This window comes from Aquarana catesbeiana, linkage group LG09 (genome assembly GCF_042186555.1).
Source record: "Aquarana catesbeiana isolate 2022-GZ linkage group LG09, ASM4218655v1, whole genome shotgun sequence".
NCBI classification, from domain to species: Eukaryota; Metazoa; Chordata; class Amphibia; order Anura; family Ranidae; genus Aquarana; species Aquarana catesbeiana.
This window is the reverse complement of record NC_133332.1, coordinates 59,081,378-59,094,300: the sequence shown is the minus strand read 5'-3', so window position 1 is coordinate 59,094,300 and position 12,923 is coordinate 59,081,378.

Sequence of the window (12,923 nt, the reverse complement as noted above, 5' to 3'; positions counted from 1 at the left end):
TAGACACCCCAGTAGAGTTTACCATATAAGTGAACCCAACCAGTGTCCTCGATCACTAGCCACCCCAGTACAGTGTTAGTATAGCAGTGCAGCCGGCCAGTATCCCTGATCACTACCACACCAGTATTGTGTCACCTTACCAATGCAGCCAGTCAGTGTTCCTGGTCACCACCATACCAGTACAAGAAGCCACAGTGTCCCTGATCACCTCCACACCAGACCAGTGCAGACAGAAATGGTGTTTCTGATTGCCACCACACCAGGGTCAATATCAACTTACCAGTGTAAGACAGCAACAGTGTTCCTGATCACCATCACACAAGTCCCAGTGTCATTAGTCCAGTGTAAATTAAAATCAGTGTGTCAGAACCATGAATCAGACGGAGACAGAAAATGCAGTAAAAATCACTCCTTTTAATATAATGGTAAAAATAGTACAAATCAGTAAATTTAGTCAAAACATAGCCATGGTATGGTAGCCAAAGCGGATAGTCAGAATAAGCCAGTGAATCAGGAAGCCAGAGATCAGCATAGTCGGAGGCAGCAGACAGGATCACGAGCCAGAAGGGACGTCAGCCAGGCAAGTCTTCAACAGAAAATAAAAGTCCACATGCAGCACTGCTCAGTCTTTTCAAGAAGGGAAAGATGAAAAGGAACCCTTCACCAGCTTCAGTGTGTATTGAAAAGCACACCACACCCAGTGTATATCCAATCTGCTTACCAGAAAGTAATATTAGATGGACATGTGTTAATCAATACCAAAGGATCACAGGTTCGCTCTGCAAACACTGATAGTGGATATATGATGTTCCAGTAATGGAATTCAACTTGCTTCAGGCACAGCTCACATGAAGCCACCAAGATCATGAACACCAATTGCGTAGTGAATGTGGTCATCCGATCAATAGGTCAGCAACACCCAATTAAAGAATAAGGCAGCAAATAGTGAAGCCCATCAAGTATAAAATAGCTATATCTTGTAGTGAACTTACAGGTAAATACAGGATAACGAACATCAGGGTGTATAACAGCCACAGCTCTCAGAATGCTTGCATCTTCCCACCTAGTCTTCAACAGGAACACAGCAGAGAGTCTCTAGATATGTTTGACCAAGGCGAAGGCACGGGAGGAATGAATGAGGCAGTTTAAATAGCCAGAAAGGGCTGGCTGTAGGCTGGACTGACAAGCTGGAAACGATCACCAGGTGAGCCACTGTTGAACTATGAGTACTGGCAATTTGCTGAGCAACCTGAGCACTGAGAAGGGAGGGCTGAGAGCCCAGTCCTCACACAGTGTTCCTGATTGCTGCCACAACAGTCCCAATATCCCAGACCAATGCAGGCAGCAACATGTTCCTGGTTGCCGCAAAACCAGTCCCAGTGTAGGCCAGCAACAGTGTTCCTAATTGTGGCAACATCAGTCCCAGTGACACCAGACCAGTGCAACCAGCAACAGCTTTGCAGATTGTCACCACATCCGTACAGAGTCACCAGACAAGTGTAAGCCATCAACAGTGCCCCTGACTGCTGCCACACCTGTCCCAGTGTGACCAGATTAGTGTAAGCCAGCAACAAACAATGTTCCTAATTGCTGCCACACCAGTCCCAGTTTCACCAGACCAATGTAAGCCAGGATGGGTTGGGTGTTTCCCCTGTTCTGTTTCTCCAGGGACTCCAAACATGTGATAGGTGGTAAAGAAATTAATATAATGTAATGTAATTTATGCCCCTTGATAGCATAAGGGTACTCCTTGGATTTTGGACGCCTCAATGCAGCTAGACTGCAAAAAGGTCTCACACATACCCATACCCATACTCAGGAGGAATAGAAGAGAGTATTTTGGTAATTCTAAGTATGTATAAAAAATATATACATTTTTATTTTCTGTCTTAGTTTTCCAAAAACCTGTGGCAAAAAATATGATCTTCAAAAGACTCACCATACCTCTAATTAAATACATTGGAGGGTTTAATTTGCAAAATGTGGTCCTTTTGTGGGTGTTTCTCCTGTCCTTGCACTGCAAGGCTCCGGGCCTCAAGAAATGTGATAGATAATGAGAAAATCAGATGCATTGATTATGCCTCTTGAAAGCTTGAAGGTGCTCATCAGGTTTTGGGCCCATCTATGCATCTAGACAGGAAAAATGTCTCATACATGTAGTGGCCCACACTCAAGATGAGTAGCAGAATGTGTTTTTGGGTGTAATTGTTAGTATGCCTATGCAGTATGCGAGAAGCATCTTTTTGTACTCTGAGCCTGCTTTTGGATTATTTTAGGAAAAGGAAGAAGCTACAGAAAATAGACCTGGGGTGTGCCGTGGTCACGTGGACAGTATGCCTAAAAGGGGGCATACCCAAGTATCATTAAAAAGGAAAGTAAAAGCAAGAAGGGGAATGGGTGGGTGGGATACGTGAGCCACCGTGGTCAGGGAAGGAGGAACGGAGGGGAGGCTTTATGCAGCCTGACTCCTCCCACAAACACAGGCTGACCTGCGTTCAGCCTTACATTTGTACTCAGAGTCTCCTTATGGATTGTTTTAGGAAAAGGAAGAAGCTACAGAAAATAGACCGGTGGGGTGCCATGGTCATGTGGTCAGTATGCCTAAAAGGGGGCAAAAATAAAGACAGTAGGATGAAGCTATCAAAAAAAGTATTACAAACTGAAATGTAACATTCAATCAGTCAAAACAACAAACGCCTGTGGCATCTCAACCAGTGGATCTGGGATATATGTAGAGAAGCAGTATGACTTCCATCTACCTAACTTTTTTATCACATGAACCGGGTCCCCTTGGCAGGAGGCTGCAGAAGCTGCCCCAATTCTGAACAAATGGCCCGAATACGCCTTGGGGTCCAAACCCAAACTGGCCAGAAGGGTGCTGCAATGATGCACAAAATGAGCTGCAGAGAGGGGAGCACTAGGGAAAGGCAATAATGGACTGTCCCTGGGCCTGTCCGCTGTTGCCCTTACAAACTGGTCTAAGACCAAAACCGGGCACCATGCATTGTTGGTCTTAAAGAACCTAATGACTTTGCCGACTCCCAGCTGCTGCATCTTGCAAGTATGCAAACGCAACTGAAAGTAGTCGGGGAACCTGACTAACTGATTGGCCAACAGAATATGGGATCCTAGCCCAGAAGAGGTAAACTCCCCAGGCCTCAAGAAACTATAAAATGCCAGATACATAGCTGCCTTAAGCACTAAGCTAGGCAGCAACCCAAAGGGAGGCCTGGCAAGTGAATCCGACATGCCTCGGAATATCTGCCCCGTGATGGGCAGCCTGCTAGCTACAGCAGGATTACTCTTCTGAATCCCTTTGAGGATAGCTTTAATGGGGTGTGCTGAAAAAATGCATGACCTGCTGGGATCCCGTAGGGACAAAAAGTGCTGAAAACCTGCTAAATATGTCCTAATCGTGCCATGGGCCAGCTTAATCTGAGAGTGGCAAAAGGCAGTGAACGCTAGTAAATATTGAACGCTGTAACCATCAACCTCAGGATACCGTGCTTGGAAGGTCTGGAAAACATTCCAGGCCTTCCCTGGTAGTGGGGGGAGTCCTGAATTGGGGCACCAGTAAGCGGTGTGAGTGGAAGATTGACAAGTAGAATGAAGTGTGGTCTCCCCAAAAATCTCGACCAGCACTTATCTGAGCATGCAGCCAAGTTAGCTAAGAAAGGGAGACTTCCTAAACCATTCCATAACAGGCCACATGTCCTCAACATGGGGGGTACTGTGCCTTGTCCTTCATCAGCATGGTACAAGGTGCTTTGTCCTAGGATCCCTTCTGGGATCCTGGGACAAAGCACACCCACATATTGAGGGCACCCACATATTGAGGGCATGTGAGCTGGTATGGTTTAGGAGGGGGTGCTCAATTTTTTCCGTGTAAATGTCGGTGTTCTTGTAGCTGGTTGTATACATCGTGCAGATGATCCTCTTCACCGGCAGGATCAGGGCACCCCCAGGCATGGTGTTTAAAGGAATTCTGAATTTTTAATGTTGTCCTTTAGCATTACTAAAAGAGCTCTGCTCACTGAACTGTATTTTTCATGATCTATTTGGTACATGCCCCCCCCCCTGGCAGTGCCGAGCCCCGCCATGTCCTTAGTCTGACAATCTCTTACCAATTAGCCTTGGTAAGTTGATTTTGAAGATTCTCCTCCCATTGACTTCAGTGGGGTTCCCATTAAAGATCACAATTTGTGGATTTTTCAAGGTGTTTGGTGAACCTGCCCTTCAAATGGAACCCAAGCAGATCCTCCATCACTATTGTCCTCATGTAGTTATTATCCTATCACAATGATTTCTTCTTTTTCTTTCTATCTCACAGCTCCTGTGGAGCAAAAACGGGAAAGACGCCCCACACACTGATTCTGTACCAGTGATATATGGATAGGAGAAGAGTCCAAGTACATTGGGGGGGGCGGGGTTAGAGACACGGAGAATAAATCTGGTGTATCTCCATTACAAATCCATCTAACCCAAAAACATATCATGGTCACCATGTGTCAATGACTGCAGGTCCTTCTCTGATCAATGTCTGAATGGTGAAGGATCTCCACTCCATATTGTAATAATACAGACCCGGGGGGCAAATGTCCCTCTGTCCCCAGTCCAGTCCTCTCCTGGTCAGTAAGTGCCCCCTTATGTTGGAGGGCAGTGATGAAACGTCCCCCTATCATTAGTGACCAGTGGTGATTGATCTATCTATCTACAGTATCTCACAAAAGTGAGTACACACCTCACATTTTTGTAAATATTTTCTTCTATCTTTTCATGTGACAACACTGAAGAAATGACACTTTGCTACAATGTAAAGTAATGAGTGTACAGCTTGTATAACAGTGTAAATTTGCTGTCCCCTCAAATAACTCAACACACAGCCATTAATGTCTAAACCGTTGGCAACAAGTCAGTACACCCCTAAGTGAAAATGTCCAAATTGGGCCCGAAGTGTTATCATTTTGCGTGGCCACCATTATTTTCCAGCACTGCCTTAACCCACTTGGGCATGGAGGTCACCAGAGCTTCACAGGTTGCCACTGGAGTCCTCTTCCACTCCTCCATGATGACATCACAGAGCTGGTGGATGTTAGAGGCGTTGCCCTCCTCCACCTTCTGTTTGAGGATGCCCCATGCTCAATAGGGTTTAGGTCTGGAGACATGCTTGGCCAATACACCCTTACCCTCAGCTTCTTTAGCAAGGCAGTGGTGGTCTTGGAGGTGTGTTTGGGGTCGTTATCATGTTGGAATACTGCCCTGCAGCCCAGTCTCTGAAGGGAGGGGATCATGCACTGCTTCAGTATGTCACAGTACATGTTGGCATTCATGGTTCTCTCAATAAACTGTAGCTCCTCAGTGCCGGCAGCACTCATGCAACCACAGACCATGACGCTCCCACCACCATGCTTGACTGTAGACAAGACACACTTGTCTTTGTACTCCTCACCTGGCTGCCGCCACACACGCTTGGCATCATCTGAACCAAATAAGTTTATCTTGGTCTCATCAGACCACAGGACACGGTTCCAGTAAATCATGTCCTTAGTCTACTTGTCTTCAGCAAACTGTTTGCGGGCTCTCTTGTGCATCATCTTTAGAAGAGGCTTCCTTCTGGGACGACAGCCATGTAGACCAATTTGATGCAGTGTGCGGCGTATGGTCTGAGCACTGACAGGCTGACCCCCCACTCCTTCAACCTCTGCAGCAATGCTGGCAGCACTCATATGTCTATTTCCCAAAGACAACCTCTGCATATGATGCTGAGCATGTGCACTCAACTTCTTTGGTGGACCATGGTGAGGCCTGTTCTGAGTGGAACCTGTCCTGTTATACCGCTGTATGGTCTTGGCCATCATGCTGCAGCTCAGTTTCAGGGTCTTGGCAATCTTCTTATAGCCTAGGCCATCTTTATGTAGAGCAACAATTCTTTTTTTTAGATTCTCAGAGAGTTCTTTGCCATGAGGTGCCATGTCGAACTTCCAGTAACCAGTATGAGAGAGTGAGAGCGATAACACCAAATTTAACACACCTGCTCCCCATTCACACCTGAGACCTTGTAACACTAACAAGTCACATGACACCGGGGAGGGAAAATGGTTAATTGGGCCCAATTTGGACATTTTCACTTAGGGGTGTACTCACTTTTGTTGCCAACGGTTTAGACATTAATGGCTGTGTATTGAGTTATTTTGAGGGGACAGCAAATTTACACTGTTATACAAGCTGTACACTCACTACTTTACATTGTAGCAAAGTGTAATTTCTTCAGTGTTGTCACATGAAAAGATAGAATAAAATATTTACAGAAATCGCTAAGGCTTCCCAGACTTCTGTTCTTATGGCCCTGTTATGAGATTTCAAAAAACCCTTTGAAACTTATAGACGCTGTGACAAATGTTTTATCCTTTGAAGCTTATAGACCTTCTTTCGGCACCTCGAGAGAGTCGTTTATTTGGGATGGATGACCCCCAAGAGTGGCAAAGCGGATTCTCTACCTGCCGTTATCTAGCGGTGGGCTGGCACTTCCCAATTTCCTGCTCTATTACTGGCCAGCAGTACTTGTCACTGTGCGGTGGCGATTCTCCCAACCTAAGCAAAATCCTGTGGTAAATCTGGAGGCGGCCCTTTTGGGCTCCACTCTAATTTAGTGTTTCAGGGTTGTAAGGCTCACCCTTCTGTGACGGGCCCTATTAAAACTAAGATGGCAGTGCTCTAGATTAGCAGGCCAGAAACCGTCCTGTGCCTCTCCACATATGTCACTTTGGGGTAACCCCCTGCTTCCTCATTTATATAAACTCCCTGACCCTGCAGTGTAGGCCAACAAGGGAATCCTTACACTGAAAAATGTGATGATGGGTGATGGGGTAATGTCAATTCAGGAGTTGCAACAGACATATTGTCAGGGAAATAACAATGATGTCCATGGCAGGGCTGTTAACAGAAGGCATCGACGGGTTCCCACGCACATGCACGGTAGACTTGCAGTTTGGCGCATTTGGATTAGAACGGGACTGCGCATGTACGGTGGCACGCGCATAGCGTGACAGATGCAATTCTCTGATGGCCTATAAAAGGATTTTCTATCTTTGCTGGATTGTCTTTAGCTCTCCCTGACTTTCCGAACCTGCATCTGTTTCCTGTTATCTTGCTGTGACCCGGATTGTTCCTTGACCTACTTTGATCTTCTCCTGGCTCGGACCTCGGCTTAACCCAAGGACTACTCTTCTGCCTAAACCTGCCTGCTTGCCTGTGTATGACGTTGGCCTGTCTCAAGGGCTTTGCTTCTACCTGAAACCACCTGTTACCTGTGTATGACCCCGACTTACCCTACGGACTTGCTTCTGCTTGAACCCACCTGTTTACCCGTGAATGACCCCAGTTTGCCACACCAACGTCTCTTAACCTCCCTGGCGGTATGATTATTTCAGATTTTTGATGCTCAAAGCGGTACAATTCTTTTGCATGGAAATTTGGCGTTTTATATTGTAGGCCTGTAATTGTTAGGAATAACACACTTAAATCTGTCTGAACAAGAGTCTAGTAGACATCCCGGAGTATGATAAAGTTTGAAACACGAAATAATAAATAATAATATAATAAATAACTATAAATAATTATAACAAATAATAATAATAAAAATTATTCAATAATGTAATCAAATCAAAAACACTGAAATTTGCTCATTTGCAGAATTGTCGCTGTCATTACTTTCAGTGTTTGATGACGGATTTCCCCACAAATCACTATCGCTCAATTCTGCAAGTGATTCTAATTTATTATCACCGTTTTCTAACTGGTCTAAAATCGGTTTTGATGTAAAGGGATGGTTTCGGTTGCTATGGACAATCTCCAGTTTCCAGGCAGAAAGAACAGTATTTATAATATAAAACTGCATGCAGGGCACTGGACAAACCATTAGGGACAAAGGGGATGTGTAATTATTTCATACAGTAATTTAATCTGTAAGATTACAGTGTACTGTATGTATAGTGTGTGTTTTACTTTTTGAATTTGGCGCCGTTCTCCGTCCCCGTGCATGGCAACGCTCGCAGGGAACGGAGCCCGGCTCTGTGATGAATCGAGTGGAGATATAGCCGCCGCACACAGTGGGAGGACATCACAGGATCCTGGGGACAAGGTAAGTAAGCGGTACCTAGATCCTGCAAGGCGATCCTGAGTGTGGCTCGGGGTTACCGCTTTTGGTACTGAAAATCCGCCCCGAGCCACACTCGGGAATATCGTCAGGGAGGTTAAAGCTGTTTCAGCTGATTAACAGTGTTGGAACCTCAGCCAGGCCTTTATCGAGTTCTCCGGATACCCTACGCACCGTATCCAGTCACCACACTTTAAGGACTAACTCCAGCACTCCAGCTACATCCTCAAGTAGCCTACAACTGATCATCTGCTGAAGTCCTGCACTCCCTGCTGGCGACCCGTGCTTCTTTGAGCATTATACCCTCTGTACCACCTTCAGGGGTATATTACGCTCAGCCGCAATTGGCAGTTGAGGAACGCCCTTAAGACTCAGTTTCCTAACTCGGTGGTTCTTGAATCTGATAAAATAGAGCGTCTTCTGGTCTCTGGGGTGATGGGGAAGCCCCTTTCTTCCCTGTACCTATATCTGACAGTGACCTATGACATTAACCACTTATGGACTGCCCAACGTTGTTTTACGTCGTAAATTTGAAAAGGAGAATCGTTGTTATGGCAGCAGCTAGCTGCCATAACTCCGGTATCCTCTTCATCAGCGGGCGGTCCGCTTTCAGATAAAAGTGGTCTCTGCAGCAGATTCGCCACAAGATCACTTTCATCAGTGGCGGGAGAGGCCCTCCCTCCAGTCCCCCCCCTTGCTGACTTGATATGTAGGCGAGTGAGAGGAAGATGGCCTCCACCCATCTCCATATCATTGCAGGGCGAAAGTGACGTCAAAACGTTACTTCCGCCCATAGCTCTTAAAGGAATTTTTTTTTTTTTTTCAAATGACAATTTTTTTTTTTTTTTTATTGCATTTTAGTGTAAATATGAGATCTGAGGTGTTTTTGATCCCAGATCTCATATTTAAGAGGTCCTGTTATGCTTTTTTACAAGGGATATTTACATTCTTTGTATTAGGAATAAAAGTGACACAATTTTTTTTCTTAAAAGAACGGTGTAAAAATAAAAAAGGTAAAATAAATAAGATAAAAAAAAAGTTTTAAAAACGCACCCTGTCACGCCAAGCTCGCGTCCAGAAGCAAACGCATACGTGAGTAGCGCCCGCATATGAAAATGTGTGGTATCGCCGCGATCAGTAGAGCAAGAGCAATAATTCTAGCCCTAGACCTCCTCTGTAACTCAAAACATGCAACCTGTAGAATGTTTTAAACATCACCTATGGAGATTTTTAAGAGTAAAAGTTTGTCACCATCCCACGAGCAGACGCAATTTTCAAGCGTGACATGTTGGGTATCAATTTACTCGGCGTAACATTATCTTTCACACTATAAAAAAAAATTGGGCTAACTTTACTGTTGTCTTATTTTTTAATTCAAAAAACTTTATTTTTTCCCAAAAAAGTGCGCTTGTAAGACTGCTGCGCAAATACAGTGTGACAGAAAGTATTGCAACAACCGCCATTTTATTCTCTAGGGTGTTAGAAAAAATATATAATGTTTGGGAGTTCTAAGTAATTTTCTAGCAAAAAAAACTGTTTTTAACTTGTAAACACCAAATCTCAAAAAGAGGCTCGGTCCTTAAGTGGTTAAGCCTACCAGTTCGCTGAGCAGATGGAGAGTACACATTCCTTCTTTGGGGGATGAGGCCTGGGAGGATTTTGTCTCATCATTTATTCCTTCTATGATCTCGGCCAAGGACCGATTTATTCAGCTGAAATGTTTACACGGGGCATACTACACCGGGATCCCCCCCCCCCCCCCCTTTTCTTAGAGATGCTGGTTGTTTTACCTGCGGGCACTATGGGGTAGTGCAGAATTAGGGATACCTATCAGTTTAAACTCCTAATTTAACTCTTCTTATGCATATTTTGCTCCCTCTATATCAGTGGTTCTCAACCTGGGGGTCGAATGATGATTTGCTAGGGATCACTGAATCCTGGGCTGTTCCTGAAGCCCACACCGCTCTCTTTTTGGGGCTGCCCAGCAGGGCTTTCCCTGGAGCCTGTGGCCATCCAGCTGGGCTGTTCCTGAAGCCCGTGGCCGCCCACTCAGCCTCTTTGCAGCCGTCCACTCAGTTCACAGCATGGTTGGGGGCAGAGACTAGAGATGAGCTGACTGGTGAGGAATGTGAAGTGGGAGGGGCTGGAGGAGACCCTATCTCCTGATTTTGGCATAGGTGCCACTGCTACGAGACACCACAAAGTCGGAGACACAGTGAATAACACTACCTGTGATTAGTTGCCATTAACCACTTCAGCCCCGGAAGGATTTACCCCCTTCCTGACCAGAGCGTTTTTTGCGATTCGGCACTGCGTCGATTTAACTGACAATTGCGCGGTCGTGCGACGTGGCTCCCAAACAAAATTGACGTCCTTTTTTTCCCACAAATAGAGCTTTCTTTTGGTGGTATTTGATCGCCTCTGCGATTTTTATTTTTTGCGCTATAAACAAAATAAGAGCGACAATTTTGAAAAAAACGCATTATTTTTTACATTTTGCTATAATAAATATCCCCCAAAAATATACAAAAAAAACATTTTTTTTCTTCAGTTTAGGCTGATCGTATTCTTCTACATATTTTTGGTAAAAAAAAAAAAATCGCAATAAGCATTTATTAATTGGTTTGCGCAAACGTTATAGTGTTTACTAAATAGGGGATAGTTTTATGGCATTTTTATTAATAATTTTTTTTTTTTACTAGTAATGGCGGCGATCAGCGATTTTTATTGTGACTGCGACGTTATGGCGGACATTTTTGGGACCATTGTCATTTATACAGCGATCAGTGCGATTAAAAATGCACCGATTACTGTGTAAATGACACTGGCAGTGAAGGGGTTAACCACTAGGGGGCGGGGAGGGGTTAAGTGTGTCCTAGGGAGTGATTACTAACTGTAGGGGGATGGGCTGTGTGTGTGACGTCACTGATCTCTGCTCCGATGACAGGGAGCAGAGATCGAGTGACACTTGTCACTAGGCAGAACGGGGAGATGCTGTTTACAACGGCATCTCCCCGTTCATCCGCTCCGTGAGGCGATCGCGGGTATCCCCGCGGCGATCGAGTCCGCGGGACCCGCCTCACGGAGCTCCCGGCCGGCGTGCACGCACGGGCACGGCGGGAAATTCAAAATGGACGTACAGGTACGCCCATTTGCCCAGCCGTGCCGCTCTGCCGACGTACATCGGCGTGCGCCGGTCGGCAAGCGGTTAAAATGTCCCACTACAGTTCTCAGATCAGCAGATGACCTTGATCAAGAGCACCTAAGTTGGCTGATCAGAACTCCCCGCCAGCACTGCTACTCCTCCCAACTCCCCGCCAGCACTGCTACTCCTCCCAACTCCCCCCAGCACTGCCACTCATCTCATTCCCTCTGCCCCCCAACCAAGGTGTAAGAGAAGGAATAAAAATAGAGAATACATGGAAAGGAGAGGAAAAAGAGGGGGAGGAACAAAGAAAAAGAGAGAAAGATTAAGAGAAAGAACAAGAAAGATGGCTTGAGAGAGGGATGGGGAAAAAAAACAAGAAATTAGGATAGAGAGAGATAAAAGGGGAAGAAAGGAGAACAAACAGAAAGAGTGATACGTCCTAAAATGTACCATAAGGGGTTGTAATACTGTACGAGTGGAAGGGACTCAGGGAGCGCTAAATGTCCATGGGTTAGCTGTGCAAATTACTTTAGGTGCTGACAACCCAGGCTACAAAAATAATTTTACTGTTAGGGGTCCCCACAACTTGGGAAATTTTATCAAGGGGTCATGGCACTAGAAAAGTTGAGAACCACTACTCTATATGATGTTTTGATGTATGTGGATAATCGATACTCTGTGTGCTAATTTCGCTCTGGTGCCTGTGTTATGACATCTATGTAGTGCATGCCCTTTCTTCTATATTTTGCTCATGTTTTGTACTGTTATTGTTTATCCAAAAAAAAGCTTATAGAACCTGTGATGAATGTTTTACTCCTTTGAAGCTGGACTATTTGGTAAAGGAATCCAGGAGGCCTGTTAAGTGCATATATTTAAAGAGAGAACACACCTAAATAATCCATAGGGTTTGCCAGAAAACTTTAAACCGTGTCCACATCCCAGAAAATTTTATATACGTCCATGACCTCTGGAAAGCTAGAGCAATAGTACTTTAACCACTTCAATACCAGGACAAATTTGAGCTTCCAGAGCTGTCGCACTTTGAATGACAATTGCGCAATCATGCTACACTCTACCCAAACAACATTTTTATCATTTTGTTCCCACAAATAGAGCTTTCTTTTGGTGGTATTTGATCACCTCTGCGGTTTTTATTTTTTGCTAAACAAACTAAAAAAGACTGACATTTTTGAAAAATAAAAAGATTTTCTTTGTTTCTGTTATAAAATTTTGTTTTCTCCTTCACTGACGGGCACTGATGAGTCGGCACTGATATGTAGAATTGATGGGCACTGATGGACACTAATAGATGGCACTGATTGGGCAGGTACTGACAGGTGTTAATGCTGGGCATTGGCAGGGGGTTATGATGTGGCACTTACTGGGCACCGATTGGCAGCTTATTGGTACATTTGATGGGGGCTGTGCTGATAATCAGTTTGCTGATTATCAGCACAGCCCCCCCCCCTCTGACAGGGAGAGCCGCAGATGGGCTCTCCCTGTCAGCGGGAACCGAGGAATGCCGTTTACCGGCACTTCCTGGTTCATGTGATGATCAGCTGTGATTGGTCACAGCTGATCACGTGGTAAGAAGCCTCTATTGTTACCCCTCATTGAGCC